Source organism: Homalodisca vitripennis, chromosome 4 (genome assembly GCF_021130785.1).
Source record: "Homalodisca vitripennis isolate AUS2020 chromosome 4, UT_GWSS_2.1, whole genome shotgun sequence".
Classification (NCBI taxonomy): Eukaryota; Metazoa; Arthropoda; class Insecta; order Hemiptera; family Cicadellidae; genus Homalodisca; species Homalodisca vitripennis.
Genome location: NC_060210.1, coordinates 158,794,302 through 158,807,532, shown reverse-complemented (window position 1 = coordinate 158,807,532; position 13,231 = coordinate 158,794,302).

Genomic DNA, 13,231 nt, shown 5'->3' with positions numbered 1-13,231 from the left:
TGCCCACACACATACACATATTTCTAATTTGTAAATAATTCTGGAGGATATTCATTTTACCATATAATTTTAAGTGTTTTCAACCTAAAAATTCAAAAAATGTACTTAAAAATCTTTAATTTTACTTTTACTTAAATCATACCATTAATCTGAAAAGCAGTAAAATCCATTTTACTTATCTGATTACATTTAACCATTTTAAAATGCATAAGTCTATTTGCATAAAAATGTGATTTTCTTTAGAGTTTTTAACTTGTATAAATGTGTTTGACAGTGTTATCAGGTGTATAAAGCTAAAAAGTAAGAATTTTAAAACGTTTTTATCTGGTTTTTTAAACCTTAAAATTGTGCTCCCGTTCTGAACTCCACTAAAATTATTATGGCTGACAATAAATTCTTTACTTAGAGAAATAACTCTTATCAATTTTCCGAAAAATTAGAACTATCAGCAATATCTAGTGCAGTGATTGGTGGATTAGTTAAATGATCTGTAGAATAAGTATAGAACCCCTGTATGTTCTAGTTACTGCCTCAGATTTACTTAACACTTACAATATTTATTAACAAGATAAAAATAATTTATATAAAGTGGTTAAGAACATCAGGAACATTGTAGTTTAAATAAGCTTTGAATGACAGATATTGTTAAATGTATGAACTGTATGACAAAACTCATTCTCTATTCTTTTGTTGGCTGATATTCGATTGATATCACCTTTGAATATTCAGTAATCTGTATTGTTAATACAATAATTAGTAGTGTCTTCATCTGTGTACTATTTACCTCACCAAAATGGTTCAAACCATATTTGTATAGATATTTAACAACAATACACAGTTAAACAACAATACACACGATCAAGATGTACCTTTTACCAGGTAATTTTCATTCAATACATTCTCTCTCGGTAACTTTGTTAAAATTTTAACCCTTCTCAGTAATAATTTCTTTACACAATACTTTTTTGTATAATGGATTAGCTGTTTGAAGCAGTAGAGCATACAATAAAAAAATAATAAAATGATACAATTATGTTTTACTTATTTGAGAGAATTACTCACAGCACTGTACTGCACTGAGTTAGAGAGGTAAGTAACAGATAAAATGGCATAAACGGATGTTAGCTAGTGTAGATAAAATTGAAAATTTTAGCTTGCTACCAAACTTATCAATAGCAAACCTGTAAATCAATACCTTTGTTACTTTTAAAAACGCTTGTAATATAAATATTAACCATACAAAAATTCCTAACTCATAAAATTGCATGTTTTTCTATGAATATTATTTTAAAAAATTTACAGGAAAAAAGTGTCTACATAAAAAGGATAACAGTACTTTTTCATAATGCAAAATTTTCTTTGTATTTTAATTAATATGATTAAAAAATTAAAGAATCTGACTTGGAGATTTCTCATAACATTAGGAACATGAAATTATTAAAATAAGTGAGCTTTGATCTATACTCATTCGGAATTCAAAATTTATGAGGCTAAATGACCAAGTTTTATGCCATTGTTTAGATAATATTTAGTTGTGTTTATGTTTATGAAAATGATTGGATTTAGTAATATTTTATAAATACATATAAATATTACTAAATGTAAAGAATGCATAACATTTCCAATGTATTTGTTTTTCGGGCGAGGCCTTTCGAAACCAAAGGTTTCCTCATCAGGTGACTCCACAAATTTTTTATTAGACAGGTATATAAATATGTATAATTATATTATAAAAGTTAGAATAAACTTATAATAAAATTAAGTAAAAAATTATTAAGCATTACCAAAACTGAAATACATAGAAAACCAATTAGACAGTATATAATTATTCCTTGAAGTTGTATGAAATAAAAATCACATATTTTTTATCTTTTATTGTTATACTAGAGGTACAGCAGAATTAAAAATTAGTTTAAGAAATTAATTAATTTATGTGTGTGTGTGTATAATACACACACACACACACACACACACACACACACACAAAATCAGTGCATACTCTGTTTTCTTGTGTGTTTTAAAATTTTATATAAGCTTTTCTCGCATAAATATATGGGTACAGTGATATTGTAATAAAAAACACTAATGTATAGAATTCTTTGATTTCTTTAATTTTGTTTAATAATAACTTGGGGAATTAAAGTGATCCAAGATATGGGAAAGAATCTAAAAAAAGAGTTTTAACCCCAAATTTTAATGTTTACAACTTAAAACCTGCAACCTGTGTAAATAGTAGAAATAAACAACACATATTTCTTGTTGACATTTATACTTCAAAAAGTTAATATACCATGGTTAAAAAAGCATTAAATTTTGAGAATATAACAAATTGTAATAATTAATGATTATTTATGTAGGTATAGTTATAAATACTGATTATTACAAACAATTATAATTATTTCATTAAATGTTTGGGCTCTGGTAAACACAATTCATGATTTAATTCATTAATGTATTACTATTGTATGATATTGTACAACAACATCATACAATAGTAATACATTAATGAATTAAATCATGAATTGTGTTTACCAGAGCCCAAACATTTAATGAAATAATTATAATTGTTTGTAATAATCAGTATTTATAACTATACCTACATAAATGCATTCTAAAAATTAAGGATTTCATTTGTAGGTATATTTAAGCCACCCTTCATAGAACAATCCGTAAAATACTTACCTAAAAAAAATAATAGAAAAGCAGATATTAAAACTGTTCAATATATTTTGTTTTTAGTAATTTGTAACCAAATTGTCTTTCATTTGTGTCTAGATAACTGACACACATAATTGCTATATTATGATCAATGAAAATATTAAGAGTAATAATTTGTTTCCTTAAGTCTTAAGTATTGTTATATATTTATAATGTTATTTAAACCTAAATTTCAATTATATCAATAGAATATTGACGAATACAACAATACTTTTATTGTAACTTTTTATTCAGGTAATTACAATATAATTTCCCATATAAAAATGGAGACATTTGTTCTATATTGCCTGAAGTTTCAGTAAAAACAAGATTAACATAATTTAAAAAATGCATTGATTTAACTGTTTAAATAATCTATTTAACTGGCAATATGATTACAGTAAACTTATGATTGACTGTTATGAATATTCTATACTTGTTTATATATTATAGAAATCAGTGCAAGTGTGCGTATAAGAATAATTTTATTTTTTATTGTTATGTATTGTTACAAAATGATATTGTAAAATAACTGATCATACTTTTTACCAGTTTTACATAAAAACACAGTGTGTAAATAAAGGCATGAGAAAATTGATATGTTTATCTTAATATTTAAAAAAAATATTAAAACAGTGCAAAATAAAAAGGCAAATTTAACGTGAGTAAAAACACTAATTTTTAGGCAGTTAAAAAGTTTACTAAGAAAATATTAAAAAGAACATAAGTACACATACATACGTACACACACACATAGTACTTACTTTACACTTTCCTTCTCTAATCTGACAGACACAGATTCTTATTTATAACGCTTTTGAATGTATCATACGATGTTCAAAGTACAGCCACTTGATTAGATTGGAAGACTGTATTTAAAACGTTAATAAGTAATAATCACTAGTTAGAATAAAAAATTATAGTAACATCTTATACATTTTGGGGAAATGTTGCATAAAGCACTGAATTAAAAATTAATAAACTACAGACAATGTTAAATGTTACCTAAAAATTAGTAAAGTAAACACTTGGCTGCTGTATGATATAAAATGATGCAAAGCAAATTTGCATTTATTTTATGTACATTTTAATATTAAATTATTGGAAAATTTAATATTAAATTAAGTTCATTACCACTTTTTAAAACTGAGAGTTATAGTAATTAAATATTACATCTGAACTCTTATATTTGTGCTAACTTTATTATTATTTGTTAAAAAGTTTTTCAAAATTATATATTAATCCTCCAGTCCTAATATTTTTTGTCCGATGTGAAGTTCTCTTATGAGGGAGTAATAACTAATATTACTGGACTTTGCAGTTAAATGGTTAATCATGAGGGATGTTACTAAAAGGAAACATTGCATTGAAAGTGTTGTAAAAGCTCCTACAGCCACAAGATATCAATGTGTATATTAATTAACATTATAGATACATTATAGTTTAATTAAAACCAATATTCAACTGAATTTTTCTTTTATAAAGCACCAAGCAGAATGAAATAAATTTACTACTTACTAATTAAATTATAAAATAACTTAACGCCTTTACTAATGTATAATTTGGTATCCAACCAACAGCCTTATTACCTGTCTATTTTTATGAGGTTTGCTTCTTTCTCTTAGTTAAATGATTTGTCCATTGGATAGACATGTTATATTTTTCTTATACATATTCACTAATTTGATGATGAAACAAGAATTATTATTAACTTATTATATTAGCATGTAGCATTTTGTTATTCCATTATGTTATATTTAAGGAGCATATTAACAAAAACTGAAATAAGAATGTACATGAGATTAGGACATATTGCATATTTCTTTACTTAATGAAGATCATAATTGATTGTTCTGTTTTATTGAAGTTAGCTAGTGTTGAAAGGCTTTAATATAAAGTATAGACTTTAACTCTTCATGCCAGGTTACCAGTCAATATCTCTCTGTCTTTACAAAAATGTCTTAAAAATGTTAAAATAAAAATGTAGATATAACATAACAGCTTAAAAAACTTTTTTTAGACAAATGTAAATTTTAATAGCAAATGGAGAATTGTATGATGAGTCAATGTCCCTTGGGGTGAGAATGGTGAGATACATATAACATTTTAACCCTCAATGCCAGTACACCTGTCATATTAATCCATCTTCTATATTGGTTGGCCCTTTATTATCGAGGGGCCATGATACCATTGTTATACAACTTTGGAGCAGATATTTACTCAGAGTGAAGTTTTATAAGATGTCCCAGTTAATGGTAAAAATGAATTTCTGTAATAGTGCAAGTTTTCTACTCAAGAGTTAAAACAAAAACTGCCAAGGTGTATGTAATATAGGGCAAATTTTATAAAAATATTCTAAACTACTTACTATTGTCAAAATATCTTTTTTTCAAATTCTATGGATTTGGGACTTATGGAAGAGATGTTTTAATTAAAAATAGGTAAAACTTTATTTACTATTTAAACCATGAAATTAGTTAGTCTTGGAAATGGCAGTTGCAAAACCTGTAATAACAGGTACTATTTTGCTAGTTGTACACATCATCATTTAAAAATCTGTAGAATAGTAATAATTTTAAAACTATATATATATATATATATATATATATATATATATATATATATATATAAAACCATACAACTAACTATATATTACTATATATTTTTATCTAATACATGTCAGCTAACATACATATATAAATAGTTATTTTCTAAGTTTTTAATAGCTTTTTTATTGCATACAATATGTAAATCAAATCAAATCAAATCAAAAATCGTTTATTCTCCAAAAAAAATTACAAATGATATAATTATATTAATATATTCATTGTCTAAAAATATACAATTACCATAAATATTTGGGTTTTAACGTATATTGTGTAAAATAAATTTATATTTTTCTAATTTAATTATTTGAGAAATATTCTCACATGGGCTACTAAAGCCTGTGCGTGAGAACGAGTCACCACAAAGTACTTGATTGGTATTTCAAACCTTAAAAATGTTGTTATATCTTATTAAGTAAAAAGAAAAATTAAATAAAATAAAGTAAAAATAATGTTTCATAGAATGAAAAATAAAACTAAAGTGAGAATGTATCTAGATGAAGTAAGTGAATAGAAATAATTATTAGAAGGACAAACGACCAACTGTCGGAGATCAAGACCACGGACAGGCCTTGGTGCAACTCTTAGTTTGCAGACGGACATCGGAAAAACTGCGTACAAAAATTCACCATTCCTTATCATCGAGGGTTGTTATCTATATTTATGGCATCAACGTATTAGTCTCGCATGACCTCCCCCAGAAGACACACACTCAAGTTCACAAACACACGCGCGTGCAAACGCTCGCGTGCAGCACACACACACACACACACACACACACATTCGCACACACATATTTACACAAAAACTAAAAACTCGCTCACACTATATTACTTATTTCTAATATTTACTTAGAAGCCAACATACATACAATCTTATTAGCTATATACTTCCAAACAAACCCAAATGCTTCCAGTATATTTCAAACATACTCACGCGTACATCCTTACATGCCTGTTACACCAACACTTTATATTCATTTTAAGTCAAAAATAAAATTTCCTAAGTAAACCTTTGAAAAAATGTACTTTAAACATTTCTTTTTATATATCAATACACACAAAATGTGCCAAAAAAGGTTTTCTGTGCAAAATTAGTACAAGTGGAAAGTTAAAATTGTGTGGTAACTTTATGTATTTTTAGTGTGTGTATTATGGGTTATAATTAAATAAACTATACATAAAATTAAATGCCAATACATCCTAAATAATCTTATGTATAATATATAACCTATTTAACTTTAAATATGATAGTAAAAGTTTGATTAAGGTGGCGGTAAAATTAATAGTATCTCTCATATTTTGTCACTTTGGAAACACCTTAACACAACTTTGGTAGTTAGTTGTCTTTTGTCACTTCTAGGTTCAAACTTGAACTGTCTTTATAGGTGTTTTACTTACAGAATTAATGTAAGGTAAGGGCACAGAAACTAGACATCACTAATCCTAGCCTTAATTATACAAATGTATAATTAACACTTCTAGTCATATGCAATAGAACATTTTATGGATGCATTGCCTTACTAATCATATTATTCTTTTATTTATCCATAATATTTTATACTAAGTGATAAAATAGTAAAGTAAATCCACATTTTGGATGCTGGCCATTAACCAGTGGCGTAAATAGAAAATTATTTCGGAGGGGCTCACACTAGATGGATTAGGAAGTACGGAATACTCTCGAAAACAAGGGCTCAGGAATATTCAACAAGATAATGTTTAAGCTTTAAGACCTCATAAATGTGTTCCAGCTTAAAACAAACTACTGTGTGTAATGTAATGTTTGTCTTCCAAAATTTTGATGAGGGGGCTTGAGCCCCTTGAGCTATCCCTTATTCAATTAAATTCTTTTTATTGCATAAGGTACACAGAAGTACGTCACAATCGTCAATATAGAACAAATCTAAACATAAACGTGCTATCAACAAAATCAAATTTCATAGTACTCAAAAGAAAGAAATAAGCACGCACAAAAAAAAACAATCATTTACATTAAAATTGAAAAGCCACTGTCAGAGAGGAATTCATTTAGATTATTAAGTTCCTTTACTATTAAGTACCTCCTTAGATTCCTTTTGTTCCTATTGTTACACATACGCCCATGTCCTTAACATCAGTTCTTATGGTTAAATACAAATGAGTGAATGTACTTGATATGGGGATAATAAATGAACCAATTGTGTAAAATCTGCATGAAAATTTTGTTAATAAATACACATATAATTTATCATTTTTGGAAATTATTAGGCTTTTTATTATAGAAACTTTTTTAAATAGAAAACCATTCTAACAATTTGTACTACATTATGGTTGAGCTTTAGAGCATCCTATTACTTGCGAGTTGGAAAAATGTAATTTCTGTCTGTCTGCTCGCATGATATCTTGCAACCAAAATGACTTACAGAAAATGTGGATAAGGCTTTATTTCTATATGAGGAACACTGAGTTGAATGATGTTGCATGCACTCAGTGGGATTTGGCTGAGCATCAGCGAATATTTTCATAATGGTCTTACACATAACCATGATGGCAATGAGAAAATAGCAGAATAAATCAATTTTTAAAAACCTCAATACACCCATAAGAGATCTTAAACATGATATATTAAAACATGTAGCCTAATTATCCCAACACATAAAACATCATCAGGGCCGTGTCAGCTTTGGCAGGCCCTGTCATGTCCTGCCACTGCGCTCCTATCACTCTGTAGGCGTGTGGCAGGCTCCACTGAGCGCCCGTGCCCCAGTAAAGTTGTCCAAAAAGACCAGTCTAAGTACAGGCCTGACCATCATTCTATAGGCATCCCTTTTAATATGTAGACTTTTACTACCTAAACACTTATATGAAAACTAAGTTAATTAACAAAAATGTGAATGTATTATGTAGAAAGATATGTCGAGAAAGATCTTATTTATAAACTTTAAATTTTGCATGGAACTTCATTTCTACAAGAATAAGTTCTGTGACGCGTAATTTTTGTGTCAACTTCTTTTTTGTATGATTGTCTGTCTGCTTAACTGTCCGCAAGACTTATCGAGAATGAAATTAGCTATAGATTTGAAATTTTTTAAACAACCTCAGCATACTGTTAGGACAGGTGGTGTAGCATACTACTATCTTTTTTAAAGTTTATTAGTTGCTTACCAAATTTACAAAAATTGCATTTCTCATAAAATTACTGTACATATTTTATAAAAGATTGAATTTTAATATTTGTTGTCTTTAAGAAATGAGTTTTCTAAATTTATGGAAAAACATTACACACATGCACCCACGTACACACACACATGTGCGCACGTCAAGAACAGGCTATGAAAAAAGAAGGATTTTATAATGGTAACATAATAAACTGTTATACTGAAATAATAATGAAATAATGATTTATTCCCATAATTGTATACACATGATTAACAAAACTTAAAAAACTCTGGACTGACCACTTTTACCAGTAATGTGGTCAGTTAAAACACAAATATAAAAACAAAGTTACTTCTTGAGTCCATGTCTAATGTTCATGTTGCTGCCAGTTGAGCCGCACTCTGTGGCGTCTGTCAGCTGACTCTATTCCACTAGATAAGGATTGATACAAAACATAATTCCTTAATAACTAAAACTACATTATACAAATTATGTATTACTCAGAGTACAAAATTTGAAAGCACAGCTAATAATAATAAAAACAAACAAGTTCTTAAAATATTTTTTTACATTAATAAGAATAAAAATATAATAGTTACGCATTTAGGCCTACATCTGTTTTAAAAAATGCAATATCTTGATGACTAAACAACAAAAATTTTACTTTTAGACGAAAATGCCTTATATTATTAGTTTCTTTAATATGTTGAGGTAATCTATTAAAAAAAGATGGTCTACTATATATAAAAGAATTTTTTTAATGATTTATTAACTTTATGAATTCTGAAATTTCTTCTGTTTATTCTTCTAGTTCCATATATAAAAGATCAGTCATTCCGGTATTCCCACTCCGTAAATAAAATAACCTTAGAACCTTAAATACGTAAAGATGTTGAATAGGCATCTACATACAAAGGAAAAGAACTGACTCTCTTTTTCTTACCTAGTATTATTTGTAGAAAGTGATTTTGAACAACCCTTAGTTTGTCTATTAAATACTTATGGGTTCCTCCCCAACAAACTAATCCATATTGCATTCTAGAATCAATTAAAGAAAAATATAAAGATCTTAATAGGTTTGTGGAGCAAAAAATTTCAACTATTGAACAAATCTCAACTATTGAGAGAATGAGTGACGAATTTTGTTTTGTCAATTAGATTATTGAAACTTTCAACAGAATTGCCAAAGAACATTTACATTGTTTCAACTAATTATGGAATTAACACACCAAAATACATAAATTGCAAAACTACTACTACTATAAATTACTTGCTTTTCTATATTTGCTATGTTATACAGAACTAATACAACATTAAAAAATTAATTTCTCGATCATGAATGCAAGATACTTTATGTATACTTCCATGTTAACTCCACAACCTGTATAAGTTCTCCTGTAATCTACCAGGACATAACTAAAGAAGACTCAGTATTTGTATATTAACCCCCAAACTTTGTAAAATATTATTCATAACAAAAACACATTTTCCTTTTTAAGGTTTTGTTGTTGATGAGGATAATTTGAAAGAATAATACAAACATTTTCCATCATTATATGTTACACAAACAAAGCGCAGGAGATGGCTGCCCTTTACCAATCTCCAATGTTGCCTTCTTTTCCTAACCATCACGGACATTGATTTTCTCGTCAGCCGTCCAATTTGGCTGGTGCGTGTGATATTTGTTTGTGCTCTTGCTTCTGTCCACAACTTGCTGTTTGTGTCTTCTCTGACACAACTTGGAAGCTCATTCTTTCCAATCTCGACTACATGCTGTTGGTGTACCAGTTAGATATTACTTGAACCTTTTGAGTGGCAATTACTTTTTAGTTTTTGATTTTTGGTGTGTTTATTTATGTATTAGGTTTTTAACACCTGAAGGAGAGGGTAGATTACAGTCCTTGAAATGCAGTGCTATAATTTTTTTAAATATATAACGATGGCAAGTGTCTAAAATCCTATTACCCTTTTAAAAAGTTGTTCTCTACAGATTTTAACTTTCAATGACATTAAAAATTATTAGTTGATTATTTAATTTAATTTTAATTTAATAATGAGCCAACGTCAGCAACAATATGGCTGGTTGAAAATTTAATTAAGAGGTCACTCAATTTCGAATTCCTTTGCCATAACTCTTTCTTTCCACTGCTTGCCTGTACCTACAATTCTTTCAATACCCTTTTCTTTATTTACTCTCATTACAGTAATCAGAAATCAGAATCTCTTTATTTACAAAATCACAAGGAAATGTAATGGCGTCAATTTTACAAAGTTTATGATCTTGAGGTTTCTTGCTTTACAGATCAAATCAAATCAAAAAATTCTTGAGTTGTATATATTGGTTGCTCTATCAGCCAGCTTTGTAGTTGTCTGTGAAGATCTTTCCCTCTTAGGCGTTTCAAGAAATCTGGCAGCGAGTTGTAGAATCTCTGCCCCGCATAAGATGGCTTTTTTGTGTACTTGGTGGTATGGTGCAAGGGAAGATGGTAGTCCAAAGCTCTTCTTGTGTTGTAGGGGTGTATACTTACCCCTAGGGAGTCCCAGTTGGTCCCCATGCACAACCACTGCATGTATGTACATGGCTGTGACCGTGAGGATCTTCAACGATTTATAGGTTTCTCTGCAGCTCTCTGTTGGGCTTAAGTCAGCTAATGCCCTTACTGCTTTTTTCTGGAGGACAAGAATTCTATTTAGATTCTGTTCAGATGTCCCTCCCCACAGAGTTATCCCATAGCGGATGTGGGATTCTACTAGAGTGTGGTATGCTGCTTTAGCTGCAGCAAAACCTCCTATCCACTTCACTCTTCTAATAACATAGATTCCTGAGCTTAGCTTTTTACTCAGTAAATCCACATGACTAGTCCATGAGAGATCTGCATCTATTGTTAATCCTAGCAGTCTTGCTTGTTGGTCAGTAGAGATGTTAGGAATGTCGGGTATGTCATCTTGTCTGCGACTAAAATTTATATGTATCGTCTTTTTAGGGTTGATAGCTAAATCGTTTTGAAGGCAATATTGAAGTGCTTTGTCAGTAGTTGAGGTAATGTTTGTGACCAGGTCTTGTGAATTGTTACTTTTGATAATTAATGTAGTGTCATCTGCATACATTGTTGCCTCTATGTTGTCATTTTTAATAAAACTGGGAAAGTCATTTGTAAAAAGCACAAACAAGAAAGGACCAAGAACAGAGCCCTGGGGCACTCCTCTTTTTACTGGTAGTGCATTTGATCTGAATGTAGATTTTCTGCCAATAAATGTTTTTTGGACCTCCACAGACTGTCTACGGTCATTCAGATAGCTAGCTACCCAGTCTCTTGCCTTCCCTCGAAATCCCAAGCCAGTCAGTTTTTGCAGTATTAGATCGTGGCCCAAACAGTCGAATGCCTTGCTATAGTCCAATAACACTGTTGAAACAAGATTGTTTACTTCCAGTTGATCTGTAATAGATTCAACTATGTCTGTTATTGCACTTATGGTTGATCTTCCTTTAAGGAAACCATGTTGGTTTTTGGTTAATAGATCATGCATTTCAAGGTGATTCAACATTCTTGTTAGAGCAATTTTTTCTATTATTTTAGAGAAAGTTGAAACCAGTGAAATAGGTCTGTAATTTTTTGGGTCTGTAGTAGGTCCTTGTTTGAATTTCGGGTAAATTTTTGAAATTTTGAGAGCAGAAGGAAATAGGCCTAAACTGAATGATTTGTTAATAATATAGACCAGTGGTGTTACTAATTGATTCGCGCACAGAGTTTTATAGCTTTAGCTGGAACTTCATCTATGCCAGAAGATAGTGTAGGTTTAAGGGTAGCTATTGTCTTCAGTACTTCATTTTCATCAGTTGGAGTTAAAGTAAGGGGGGTGATAATTGAGTTCTGGTTACTGTTCAGAGGAGTTACAATAACTGGGTTGTGTAGCTGATTTCGACTTTCTTTCAGTGTGGAGTCAGCAATTTCCACAAAATATTTGTTAAGGTGATTAGCAATGCGGGTCGGATCCTCTTCTATATTCCCATTCACTTCTAATCGAGTAAGGTGGTCCTGCTTTTTCTTACATTGCTTTTCTGCATTGATGACATTCCAAAGAGCCTTTGATTTGTTACTTGATTTATTTATGAGTTCTTCTGTGCTGTTTAGTTTGAGATGTCTGAGTTTGTTGTCATATTTTCTTTTAGCAGATACCATTGTATCCTTGTCACTTGGGTTTTTTGTCATCTCATACTTGTAAAAAGCTTTAAGATATTCACCTTTCAGCTGATTAGCCTCATCATCATAAACTAATTTTGGCTTAGAACTGTGTTTAAATCTGATTCTTTTCTTTGGGCATGCATAATCTAAAGTTCTTGTCACAGCCGTATATCAACAACAGGAATGAGCCAAAAATGGATTAAGAAGACAAACAAGTTTAGCGTCTCCCTCCAAATGGCAAAAGCCACTGAAAAAAAGCTAACATCCAGGAATTTCAAGTACCTAAAAACATCCAACGTTTCTAAACAGAATAGCCACCTCCCAGAACCATCCCCAACTCCTCTGTGAACGAAAATCCTCGCTCACTCACTTGTAACGAAAACTCAGGGCATGGGAAAAATGTCTCCTCCATGTACTGCACAAGTACTTAGTGAGGGGGAAACATACGAGGAGATTCCTCACCAAACATCTTGACAAGTATAGTAAAAGAGGTAATATTTTAACCACTGGACATAGCTTGAGCATGACTAACACTTTAACTGTACTGAGGGAGCCAGCCAAACCCTGTCTAAAAACTGAGCCAAAACACTACTGAGGGAGCCAG